Source organism: Sparus aurata, chromosome 10 (assembly GCF_900880675.1).
Source record: "Sparus aurata chromosome 10, fSpaAur1.1, whole genome shotgun sequence".
Taxonomy (NCBI): Eukaryota; Metazoa; Chordata; class Actinopteri; order Spariformes; family Sparidae; genus Sparus; species Sparus aurata.
This window is the reverse complement of record NC_044196.1, coordinates 31,700,118-31,712,085: the sequence shown is the minus strand read 5'-3', so window position 1 is coordinate 31,712,085 and position 11,968 is coordinate 31,700,118. Positions and strand designations below refer to the sequence as shown.

Genomic DNA, 11,968 nt, shown 5'->3' with positions numbered 1-11,968 from the left:
TAAAGGCAGGCAGCTTTGGTCAGTGCTCTACCTGGAGAAATCCATTTGCATCGGGGTGGGGGTTGGGAGGGGGGGGGATGTGCATGGAAAGCGGTGCCAGGGAGAGATAACACTGCATCTTTTTCAAACGCAGGCAGCCTGGGTTGTTTTTCATCGGGGCGTTCAGGAGTTCAAGGTGTTCCTCAGACAGGAAACAAGTGCAAAAATGAGCTTTACCGGGTCTGTGTTGGCGTGGGCTCATTAGTGGAGCACCGGGTGAGCGATTGGTTGATTACTTGTTATTGTTTGATTTGCAATTAAGATTATTAAAGTGATTAATAGGCTATAGCGTGATGGAGGGGGTTGAGCGGTGGCTGGCCCCAGCTGGAGATGCTGCAGCTGGTGCAGCATCCAAAGGCCATCAGAAAAAAAACAAAAAAAACCATTTGTGTGTGTGTGTTTCGTCAAACTGTGCGTGGTCTGTAGATTTAGCCCACAATTATGTGAGGCCATTTTTAACTTGTGTTTTATTGCATGTCCAGCTGCAAAATGCAGTTGAAGGAACAGCTGGGATTATATGGTGGGATGAAAAAAAAAAATATATGGAGCTCCACAACAGCCTTCAGCACATTGATCTGTGATTAATAGGTTTCCAGGAGAGAGGGATGACCATGAACTCCTCTTTAAGGGCATACAATAGAGAAAGAAAAATCATCATGCATATGTCTTGAGAGCAAAAGAAGGAGAGAAGGTTCCTCCTGTCCACTTTCACTTCATCTGTCAGGTGATCAGCTCTGTAGAAGTCTTTTGAGAGGGAGCATCAGTGGATTTGATATCAGATCAGAATGTAATATATAACATAGGTCTCCTCGGCAGCCTCGGGCGAGCTCCACTGTAGGTGGAGAGAGGCTCTGGGTCTGGAGCATGTCATCTCCCGCTTGCTGCTAGGTGGAGCCCGAGTATACGGCGAGAGCGGCAATCCACATCCGAGTTTTTCCTCTCACCTTTCACTGGCTCTCCAAGCCCTCGGTCTCCATACAGATTTACTCCCAGCCAGTGCGCACAATTGGTTTGTCATAGTCGCAGAGAGCTCAGTTTCTGGACCCAAACAACTTAGACTTCCCTTTTTTTTTCTCCTCTTCCCCCTGCGGAGCTTCTCTCACAAGATTCCCTCCCTCCCCCTCTTCCTCTCCTCCCTGTCAAATTCTTCTGGATACTCTTTTTTTTTCTTCTTTCTGTTTTTCGCGTGTGTTTGTGTGCGTGAGCGGCGCGGTGCTGCTGGCGTTTCGCCTCTTCAGCTGTACGGGACGTGATGTAGCCCCCGCACAGAAGGACGCCTTGTGCCGTTAAAGGGATGTAAAGGTGTTTGGGGTGGGTGACAGCACCGTGGATACAACGCTGTTTTTTCCTCATCATCACCACCACCACCACCGCCGGGACTCGGGATTGTGTGGACGCACGGCAGATTTCAACCGAGGCGATTTCGTGTGCGAGTGTGTGTGTGTGTTGTTTTTTTTTTCTTCTTCTTTTTTTTACGAGGATATTGAACGCAGCGACAGGAGGCAACTATTTGGGGATTCGTTGTTCTCTCTCTCTCTCTCTCTCTCCTCGACCCTCTTTCATCAAGTCCGATCCTCGCGTAAAGGACGGTGCCCGACGCCTGAGAGACAGTTCCGAAAGGGAAATGGTTTGAATGGAAGGACGTGGGCTACAGCTGCTTCTCACCCGGTCCTTTCTTTGAAAAAGACAAGCCGCGGTAAGTGTGACTTTCCCGCACAGAACGCACACATCATCCATCCTGCCTGTGCGCAATATCCTCAATTATCTGCATGATCCAGCTCGGGGCGATAATAATGCCCGCGGATGAGTCCCCTGCAGCGGCGTTGACGTGCTCTGTAATGTCAGTCTTGGCATGCACTCCACTCTTAATTACTTTAACTGGGCTATCGATGCGTTCAGGTGTAATCAGCGCCGATCAACGCGCAACATATTGATAGGCGATACGAAAATTCCAATTCTCCGTTGCGCTGATTCGTCCGTTCTGTTTGGAAAAGGTTGGATTATGATCCAATGTGTCCCATGAATTTTTTTTTTTTTTTTTTTGTGCCATTCACATGGCGCTTGGAAACAATGTGGTCTCTGCAAAACAGAAGTTGCATATTGTATCCACACCTATGAGTGAAGTTTGTGCATTCGAAAGTCACGCCGTTTAGTTGCATCTGACCTCTTTTGAATTTTGAATTCAGTAGGTTGCGTCCACAGGGCAGAGCTGAGACGGCGGCTGGCTGTAAAGCGTAAATTGTGCGTCTCTCAAACGTGATTCGATGAAGGAGGCCTGTGTTTTCTGTTGCAGTTCCTTCGGCTGGAGTGTGAGGATGGATGCAGTGCTGCGAGCGCCTGCATTTTTCATGAAAGGTTGAATTTGTGTTAGGAATGGAATATGCAAGTTATTGGTATTGGCTGTGTGTGTGGAGGGGGGGGGGAGAAAAATCATATATATTTCACAGAATATCCTCAGTGCACTCATTTACATTTCCTGGCTTTTTGGCAGAAGATCCATTGCAGTCAGAAAAAAAAAAAAAAAAAAAAAACACTGCACAACACGAACCATTAATTATTGCACACATAGGAGAAGAAGGGGGGGATGGCTGCCGTGGAAGACATCCTGCCCTGTCTCTGAGAGAAGTGCAGGGTCCGAGGGCCGCTGTAACCCCCGCACGCTTTGATGTGAGGACATCACACTGTCTTTCAACATCAGAATCAAAGTGGGGAAAGGTAACCGAGCCTATCGCTTTGAATCGCATCTGAAGTTTTCTCATGGCCGCACGGTGATGCCCCCTTCCTTATCCGATTCATCCGTTCATTTTAATCCCAAGTAACACAACAGCTGTGCACTTTGAGATCTGTCATTAGCAGCTTCTCATCCAGGGGAGTCTTGATAGGGGGGGGGGGGGGGGGGGGGTGATTTGACTTTGTGACTCAGATGTGACACTAACTTCCCTCAGAATATCATTAACATTATTGTTGGTTGTATCCTTATTTGAGAGTTACATTCATTACGGCCAGGACTGCAGTGCCATCTGTCATATAATCTGCATCGGTAGAAGAGCCCTCGAGCAGATGACACACAGACACACACTGCTCTCTCTCTCTCTCTCTCTCTCACTCACTCACACACACACACACACAGTTTTCTCTATACGAACACTAAAAACCTTGACTTTCTCCACCGGGGGGGGGGGGGGGAAACTCAAGAGGACATTTGATGCTTTCTGACTAAACGGTTATGCCAACCTGCACTTTGTTTTCATCAGTCTCATCCGTTCTGATTCCAGCTAAATGCTCCTCGTGGAAAATAGAATCTAGGTTGCATTTAATGTAACAGCGGTTGAACCCAGCATCTGGTGTGAAGCCTGGTGGGATGGCGCTGTATGAAAATAAAATAATTGTTCCCTGGCTTTACTCGGAGCTGTTGTTCCGTGGCAGTCTATTACAGGAAGAACAGTGTGCTGAAATAAGAGACACTGTGCTACGTATCGATTCAATCGGTCGTCTTGGGTAAAGAATCACACCGAGATGGAGGTGATACGTGGGGGAAGCATGCACTGATCCAAAGCACTTGAGCTTTTAATTTCACCATAACTTCTTATGTCGGTTAAACTCAAACTTAAGAAAAAAAAAAACACTTCATATTTAGGATTCAATCAAGCCCTTTCAGGAGTGTTTCTCACACTCTCTTCTGTCTGTTTGTGACTCACTCCATCATATGTTTTTTGTGCTGGCACATATTCCGTCCTGATGTATCGTCTTACACCAATATGGGTTAATTTGTTGCTCTCATTAAGTGGCGTGCTTTTTCTTCACTCGGTCAGTCGTATCAATCCTCTGAAGTATCTCTGTGATGTTCCCCTTTTTCCCTTTTTTAGTCTGGCTGATGCAGCGTAGTCTTTTCAGGCAGTGGATTTCTTTCCATTGGCAGTCCCATTTATTTGATTTGATTTTTTTTTTCTTCTCTCCCTCCCCTTTTTTTGGACATGATTGCAAGCCAGGAGGAATCCAATTTGTCGTCGCGGTATGAATGGAGACACGGCCTCCGATTTTCTTCATTAGGTTAGCTTTTGTGGGGTACAGCGTCACGGCCCGTATTATGTACAGTGGGGGCTCTCGCTGGTGTACCAATTTGGATAACCGCTCTTCACGGAGTAGCATTTGAGGAACGTTTGAACGTTTCCTGTCAATATCTTTTGTACTACAAATTCAAAGTGAATGGGGTGAATTGCATTTATTATTTTTTGCAATGAGAGGCACTTATTTTAGCTCTTAGCTGTGAAGACTCTGTATTCCCCTGGAGTGACCCTGCACTGTCCTTATGCTGTCCACGCAATTTAAAAACCAGCCTTACAACTACGCCTGAATATGAATCCACTCTGGACTGAAGAGCACTACAGCACAATCTCTGAGCGAATGAACTCCCTTTTTATGTCTTCATCTAACTGCTGTGTCCGTCGTGATCTGCCGTGCCGCTGTAAAACCAAATGCAGTGCCCGAGGTCATGTAGCACAGCTCGCACTTTTTCAGATGTTTGATTCAAATTTGCTCGCACTGAATGAACGGTTGTCTCTCTCCGGGGATCACATGCTGTGGACCGGTTGTGATTTAGTTTTTATATTCCTCCTGTCTGCCCTGTGCATTAGCACCAGTGAGGGAAGTTGTATGTTTAAAGCGTTTCTTATCCATCTAAGGCAGAGAAACAGTTCAGTAGAGGGACGGATGACAAAAGCTGATTACGGATAGATTGCAGTTCAACTCGAAGTTGATGATTAGATGGCTACTAATCACAAGCCTCTTTGTTGAATAGAATCGGCAACATTGCTGGCTTGAATATGCACAGTAATATAAGGTCACTTCAATTCAAGCTACTACGACAGCTTGTTCATCCTGTAGAGCTGAAACGATTACTTGATAAACATCAACTGTTCCCAGCCTCTTTAATGCAAACTAAACATTTTTGAGTTTTGGACCTTTTGGTCAGAAGACGACATTTGAGGATGCCCCTTTTATGATCTGCCTTTTCTTCCCCTTATGTTTTGACAAACACAAATATCAAGAGAATAATCAGTAGTCGCTGGTTGCAGCAATAGTGTTCTGTATTGGTGTGATATTGTGGATTTCACTGTTCAGCGACCTCAATTAGCTCATTCATTGTTGGCCAATAGAAGAGCACATCCTCAGTCTGAAGGGTGGTTTGATGGCTCACACACAACCAGAATTTCACTCAGGAGAATGCTTTTTGTACGCCGGTACTGTGCAATTGTCATATACGATAGCAATACGTGGCAAACGATGTATTAAGTCGTTTGGGTATGAGGACGTGTTGCAATAGAAGGACTGTCAGGCATTATTCTGAGGGAGCGCCATCGCCTTATTTTGTGAAATATTACACTACCTGACTACAAATCGCTGCAGCACTCTCACACGTTGTGTTTCCAGCGCTGAGCGTGGAGCAGTTTTAGTACCTCAAGGCCACGGTTTCCAGCATTCCTAGATCCCTTACATGGAAAAAACTTTGTTAAACCTCCCCGCACAAAACATGACTGCCCTCAAAAGATTAGAAGGTTTCTCTTTTTTCCTTTTTTCATTATCAAAGGCAGCACTGTAAGAGATCCTGGACATGTTAGAAAGTAAGAGCACCGCAGAAGAAGAGCTTTTCTGAATTCGCACACAGGCCGTCTAAATGATGGATTTTTTAAAACTTATTTTGCAGTTGAATGATTGTTTATCCCCGCGGCTGGATGCTGACATGTTGAGCGTCACAGAGAGGGGAGACGGTGGTTTGTGTTTTTTGGCTGATTTTTAGCTTTTTCTCCTGTGATTTTTCAATAATAGGGGGCTCAATCTCCAATGTGACCCCATATACAGGGTGGCTAACTACACTAGTTAATATGATTTATATATACTGTATATGATTATAATTGTGTTTCTTTTTTAACATAATACCTAAACCAGTGGCAAATGATTTTAGGCAGGCCACCTACCGTAATCCATCCACATTCTTCTGGGCTAAATCTCACCCACGGCTACAGAGAGGCCCTTGGTTTTTGTAAGGTCCCAAAGACCGGAGTTATCCTGCTGTTAGGAGTGAGACAGGTTGGTCTGCTGGGGCCCTTTCTCTGGCAGGAATGTCACAAAAGAAGAAAAGCGAAAGCTGAAAAAAAAAAAAAAAAAAAAAGGGAAAGCACGCGGCCGAGGAAAGGTCCTCAAGGTCTACGCCTCTCAACACTTTAGCTGTCCTGCCTCATAAAGAGCTTGGACACAAAGGTTTTGACACAAGCTTTCACAACCCCCCAGCAGGAAATGGGGGTTACAGTTGAGATGGAGATTTCAGCTGGTGCTTGATGGAAAGAGCAGACAATTAGTTTCCTGATTCTGTATGGCTCTGTGAAGACTGACTCCAATGTCTGGGATCATTTGAAGTGTAAAAGTCGAAGAAAGCAACAGATGACCCCCTTCAAAATGGCATATGCAGCAAAGTTGAAACAACTTGTGTATATATTTTGAGCTTTTCGTGGGAAAATGTTGAGATTTTGGCACATTTATTTGTGCATTTATCACACTCAAGAAAAGAAAGATGAAAAAAATCAAGTACCTCTGTTGAGATAAAGAGAAAAATCAAGAGTCTGTTCTTCTCCCTTGCTGTGTAAACCCAACAGTTTTTTTCCACCAGTACACCTGTTATTAACCAGCATGATGATGGGGATTATCAAATTAATCCCAGACCCTTTCTCTGTGGCTGGTTTACAACCAAAAAAAAAAAAAAAGCAGTTCGGATAAGAGAGAAAGGTTGTGCGGCGTATTGATGAGCCTCTTTAAATCACTAACGGATTTGCAGGGGATTTTGTACCACTCCAGTGAGCCAGTGCTTTGTGCAGGATGGGGAGGGGGCCTCGGAAACATTGCACTAGTTATACCTCCAATTTGAAGTCATGACAATGAGTAAGAAAGCAAATGCGGATACGAACAAGGACATGACATTGCTGTAAGAGTCAGTTCATCGCCATTTTTTTTACAGTTGCATTCAGAGAACACACTCGGCCTCGACAGTTTTGAACTCCACCAGCACGCCATTTTAATTTATGCATTTCATTTTAATAAAGGGCCGCGAGGCTGGTACACTGTCAAGCTCAAGAGTAAATGCTAGCATGACCGGTGACAGCTTGCTGTAAAAAAAAAAAATCATCATGTCGTAGTTTGCAGTTTCTATTATCTGCAAGGCACCCTTCCCCCCCCCCTCAACCTAACACATAGTTAAGTTGTCCCTAGGGGGGTCAAAACACTTAGCAGTTGTGTTTTAACACGTCACAGCTTCGGCAGGCAGAGATACAGAGACTGCATGCCAAGTGTATGGAAGTGCAAAGCGTTAGCTAGCATGTGCAGATGCAGATATGCATTTATTATACGAGTGGAAGCGGAGATACCATCTGTGTAATGCAGCAATGATTCATATAAGAACGTGGCTTGCAGATAAAGGGGTACTGCAGTATATCTAACCAGGAAACAGTTCAGTAATCAAATCAGTTGCCCCTTGTTGAGATCTGCACTGCTTTTTAAAACATTTTTTTTTTATCAATAATAACTGTATTCTAAAAGAACAGTCTGTTGTGTAACTGTGTTAGCCCTTCCAAGACACAGCCGGCCCAAGGCAAACGAAGGGCTACAAGTGTAAGAGATACATCTCGGCCGGAGTACAGATATGGACCCAAAAATGTCAACTTAGCATTTAAAGCAATCCAAGCCACTCTTACGACTCTGTTGGTGGTGTTAAAAGGTACCCAAAAGCTATGAAACTGACAAAGCCTGACAGAGCCGCAGTACATCAACCTCTTTACTACTGTGTAAAATCTGATACATTTGTCTATGTGCATTTTACAGTATGACACCAAGTTTTTTTTGCAGCAATATTGATGGCCTTCCTTTGTTCCGAGGTTTTTTCTTTTTCTCCTCGTGAACTTTGGACCAGTGAAGAGGAGTCAAACAAAGATGCAATGCTTCTCTGAGACCGAAGCTCTAAAAGAAGTTAATTTATGGCCTGTTTGGGAGGCAGGTTTGGGCTTGAATACATAATAAGGTAGTGCACCTGCAGCCGCATACAAATGAATGGAAATGACGGTTAGTATTTACGCCTCCCTAAACCATTGGGACCTCCTGATCTGACCACTAATTGGCCGGCAAAGAGAAATGAAGATAGCTTCCTTGTTTACAGGCTGCTGTATCTGCAGATATCAGGCGCACATCTGCGCAGAGCAACTTTGCATACCCAAATTTTGCGTCAGTTATCTAAGAGGGCACTTTCAATTTACCGCAAAGCAACATAAAAACTGGTACGTATAATATGAAGTGATGCCAAAAGGTCATGTTTATTCATGTTGTGTGTTGTCAGATTGCTTATATTAGACTGAGGTTTGATAAAGAGTTGGCCACAGTAACAGTTCTGTTGAGACAATGCGCTCCGTAACTTGGATGGACAGGAACAATGGACAGAATCCACAAACTGAAAGAGATATAAAACGACTAATCGTGTAGTCTCTTTGTAGTTGTTTTTCATCTCTTTGCATTTTTTTAAAATCTGTGTAGTTGTTTCGTTTAGCCTCCATACGTGTTCAGTAATCCATCGGTGCTCCCCAGCAGTTTGTCATCTTTAAAACATGGCTGCACAGCAAAAGACATAGACTTTTTAATAGTGTTAATATTGTATTTGGATAAAAATTCTATTACAACCTCTTTTTTTTTCCCTTTTTTAATTCTGCCATATTTTCCGCCTTCCACTTCAAAAGAGCTTGTAATGGAACTCAAAGCGTGAATGCCTTGCAGAAATGTTGATTACAATATCCCGCTGAATCTTTTTAAATTAAAATACCGTTTCCCCATTCATACTTGATAAGATTTACAGAGGGTGGAAGCATTTTTTTGCAGGTGGATAATTAAAGTATTTCCGCACAGGTGGATAACTCCACAATGAAGGATTTATGCTGCTATCATGTGAGGTCGTTTCCTCTTTTTTTGTCAATTAAGGGAGGGGATATTCATCACGCATTAAATCGGGGCATGCTGGGTGAGTTGATCAGAATCTGATTCCACTTGTGTCTTCAAAATGTATTGCAGCATTTCAGCATCTCCCTCCGTGCTTGTGACTTAGACCAAATTGATTTTCCTAATCGATAGCATAGGATTGGATTTAGGAGTGTGGGAGTGGGGGGTGGGATCTGGCAGGACCGCCTGCCTCAGCCAGCAGGCTCCTCAGCAGCAGTCCCTTGTTTGTTCCCGTCTTTATGAGCCCTGTTCATCTGGAACGGTGAATTATAATTCTTGGTGCTTTCGTGCAATCCCGCTTCATCTCAGGTTGGTATAATGACAGCAGAACTGTGCGTCTACTGGCAAATATAAACTTCCCTGCCAGCCCTTTGTCACCTCTGGAATGGAGATGACTGAATTGATGCACCGCCCCAGTGGAGCAAAACGGTTTAAATGACAACACATTTTTGTCTCACCTTGAACTTAATTGACTGCCTGAAAGCTGGCGTTTGAAAAGTGCTGACAGAGTGACTTCCCCTGTCGTTTGGAAACGGTAGCTATTGACGGAGCCTGTTCTCTGTTGTTTATTCAGACTGCTGTCACACCTGCATGCAGCTGTGCGCCACATTCATGAGTGACGATAGGTGGTGTCTTCATAAGGCCGTGCATTATGGATGGTTCATGTGACACGTATTACTCCTAATGGGCTTAATGTCTGTATGCATTAGTATGCATCACATTTCTGCAGGGAGGAGAGGAGGCAAATGTGCTCCTTACTATTCAAGGGTGAATTAATATATGGATCGTGACTTTGTCGTTATTCTTGTTTCAGCCTTTTAGTGAGAAGAAGCAGTCGTTAACAAGGTGCCTGAGACGAGTCAGTTGATGACCCGGGTGTCCACTAGCCGCTCTTTCAGTCTTGACAGCTGGAGGACTGGGTAGCAGTTATGCTGTCATTGGAAAAGACCAGCTACCCCCCCACCACCACCTCGTCATCTGCTCGTACGTTGGTCTTGCCTGTGATGCTGTGCCGCCGCGGCGCAATAGTGGCAACTGTGGGATTTCTTAGAGGGGAGCCACAAGACTGTAATCAGTCATTATGTCAGAAGCGAGCCCCGTGAGTCCCGCTCCAGCTCATTCAGCCAAATAATAAGCAGCAGATAACGGCGCTGGCGTGCAGGCAGGAACAGAGCCCCCGCAGGCGAGCGAGAAAACAGGGGGCCTATTCCTCTCGTCTGCCTACGCAGGGACGTCACCTTGGTTCAAGGGCTGGACTGAGCCTTTCATACACAGAGCATTACGACTGTTGTACACAGCCCTCCCCGCAGTTAATGGAAAACACATCTTGAGAGGCTAATGGGGAATGTGTGGGGTCAGTTGAAAAAATTATCCCGACTGGATATTGCAGGTGTTTAAAGTTTTTTTTTGTGTAATGGCTGCAGGCACCACAAAAGTAAATGCTAAAATGTCTATTTCCTGATGGAATGTATTTTTATCAATGTGATTTTTGTGCATTTCTTCAATCATTTTCTCTTTTGGATCTCCATTATGCATCCTCAACACTGTTAAAAAGGCCTTCTGTTTGTAGATACGATTCTATTTTTCACATTTGTAGTTGCTGTTTTCTAAAGTTTATTATGAAAGCATGTCTCTGGCGTGGTAAAGGTTGTGTCTAGTCGGGCTGCAGCTAACAAATATTTTCGATTTCATCTATGGATTATATTCTTTGAATGGATTAGTTGTTTGATCTGCAAAATGTCAGAAAGTGGTGAAAAATGTCGATGAGATAACCAAGATAACGTCCTCAAATGTCTTGTTTTGTCCACAACCCAAAGAAACTCGGTTTACTGTCATAGATGAGTAAAAAAAACAGGAAAAAAAATCACATCTGAGATGCTGGAATAAGATAATTTTTACTTGTTTTTTCCTTAAAAATGACTCAGACTTAAAATAGTTGCTGATTAATTTAATAGTTAACAACTAATTGATTTCACGGTGCAGCCCTTCTAGATATCTTGCCATAGGTGGATCTAAATGAGCTTTTTTTCAACATTTGTAAAGATATTTTCTTGCAATGTCTGATAATTAAAGTGCCACCACAGGACTGCTGAGCTTGTGATATTGCATTAAAAAAAACAACCCACCCTCCCCCTTTTAAGCCCCATTCCTTTCCCCTCCGCCCTCATGGAGTTTTGTCATTCCATAACAAGGGTCACAGTCTGCCATTGTCTCGCTATAGCATTCCTCTGCATGGTGCTATTGACTGGTTCTGCTGGGTGAGCGGTGCCGTATAACATCCATACATCACTGGGAAGACAGAGTGACAGACAGTAGGAGTTGAGATGTCGGATCGTCCTCTCCAGGCAACTGACATCCACTCCCTCCCTGTTCTCCACAGTGATACTCTATCTTCTGACAGAGGCTGCATTGATAGAGGCAATCCTCCCGCTTCAGCACCTTGCTGGTGTGCTTGACATGCTCGTGATATAAATTTCCTACGAATAGCGCCGGAGCAATTCTGCCTCTAATTAATGTTTTTTTTAAGGTTCTCCAGCGGCTCAGATCGCACAGTCGCAGAGATATAAATGTTATTTGTTCATCGGCTGCCACGTTATAATTGGTTCACTACTGTATGCATGCACAGATTGATAGCAAGATTAATCTCATCAAAATGTTAAGCTTTTATAATCTTCTCATGGACCCCTTTTACTCTCTCATACATAATAAATGTAGCTAAAAGTCAGGCTGACATAGTGCAAATAGCTTAACACAGTAGCATGCTAGTTCCGCACGGAAAAAATATAAAACTGCCGCATGCCATCAGACAATGAGCTCACTCAGGTCAACGTAGGTCAACCCTTTATGGAATTTCTGCCCATAATGATTAATAAGGTAGGTGTAGTTATTGCCCTGGAAGTCA

At 44.0% G+C, this 11,968-nt stretch overlaps 1 protein-coding gene across 19 annotated transcripts in view; it reads left to right on the top strand.

The window, feature by feature from the left end:
* The first annotated feature begins 951 nt into the window (after positions 1-951).
* Positions 952-11,968, top strand: part of LOC115589634 (adhesion G protein-coupled receptor L3) — a 204,876-nt gene continuing 193,859 nt past the window's right edge. For 8 of the 19 annotated variants that reach the window (XM_030430658.1, XM_030430660.1, XM_030430659.1 and 5 more), the window contains exon 1: positions 956-1,735. The gene's annotated coding sequence lies outside the window, so the exon portion shown is untranslated. Of the gene's footprint in view, positions 1,736-11,968 lie in introns of all 19 variants that reach the window. The other 11 variants (XM_030430661.1, XM_030430665.1, XM_030430649.1 and 8 more) reach the window with 4 other exon arrangements.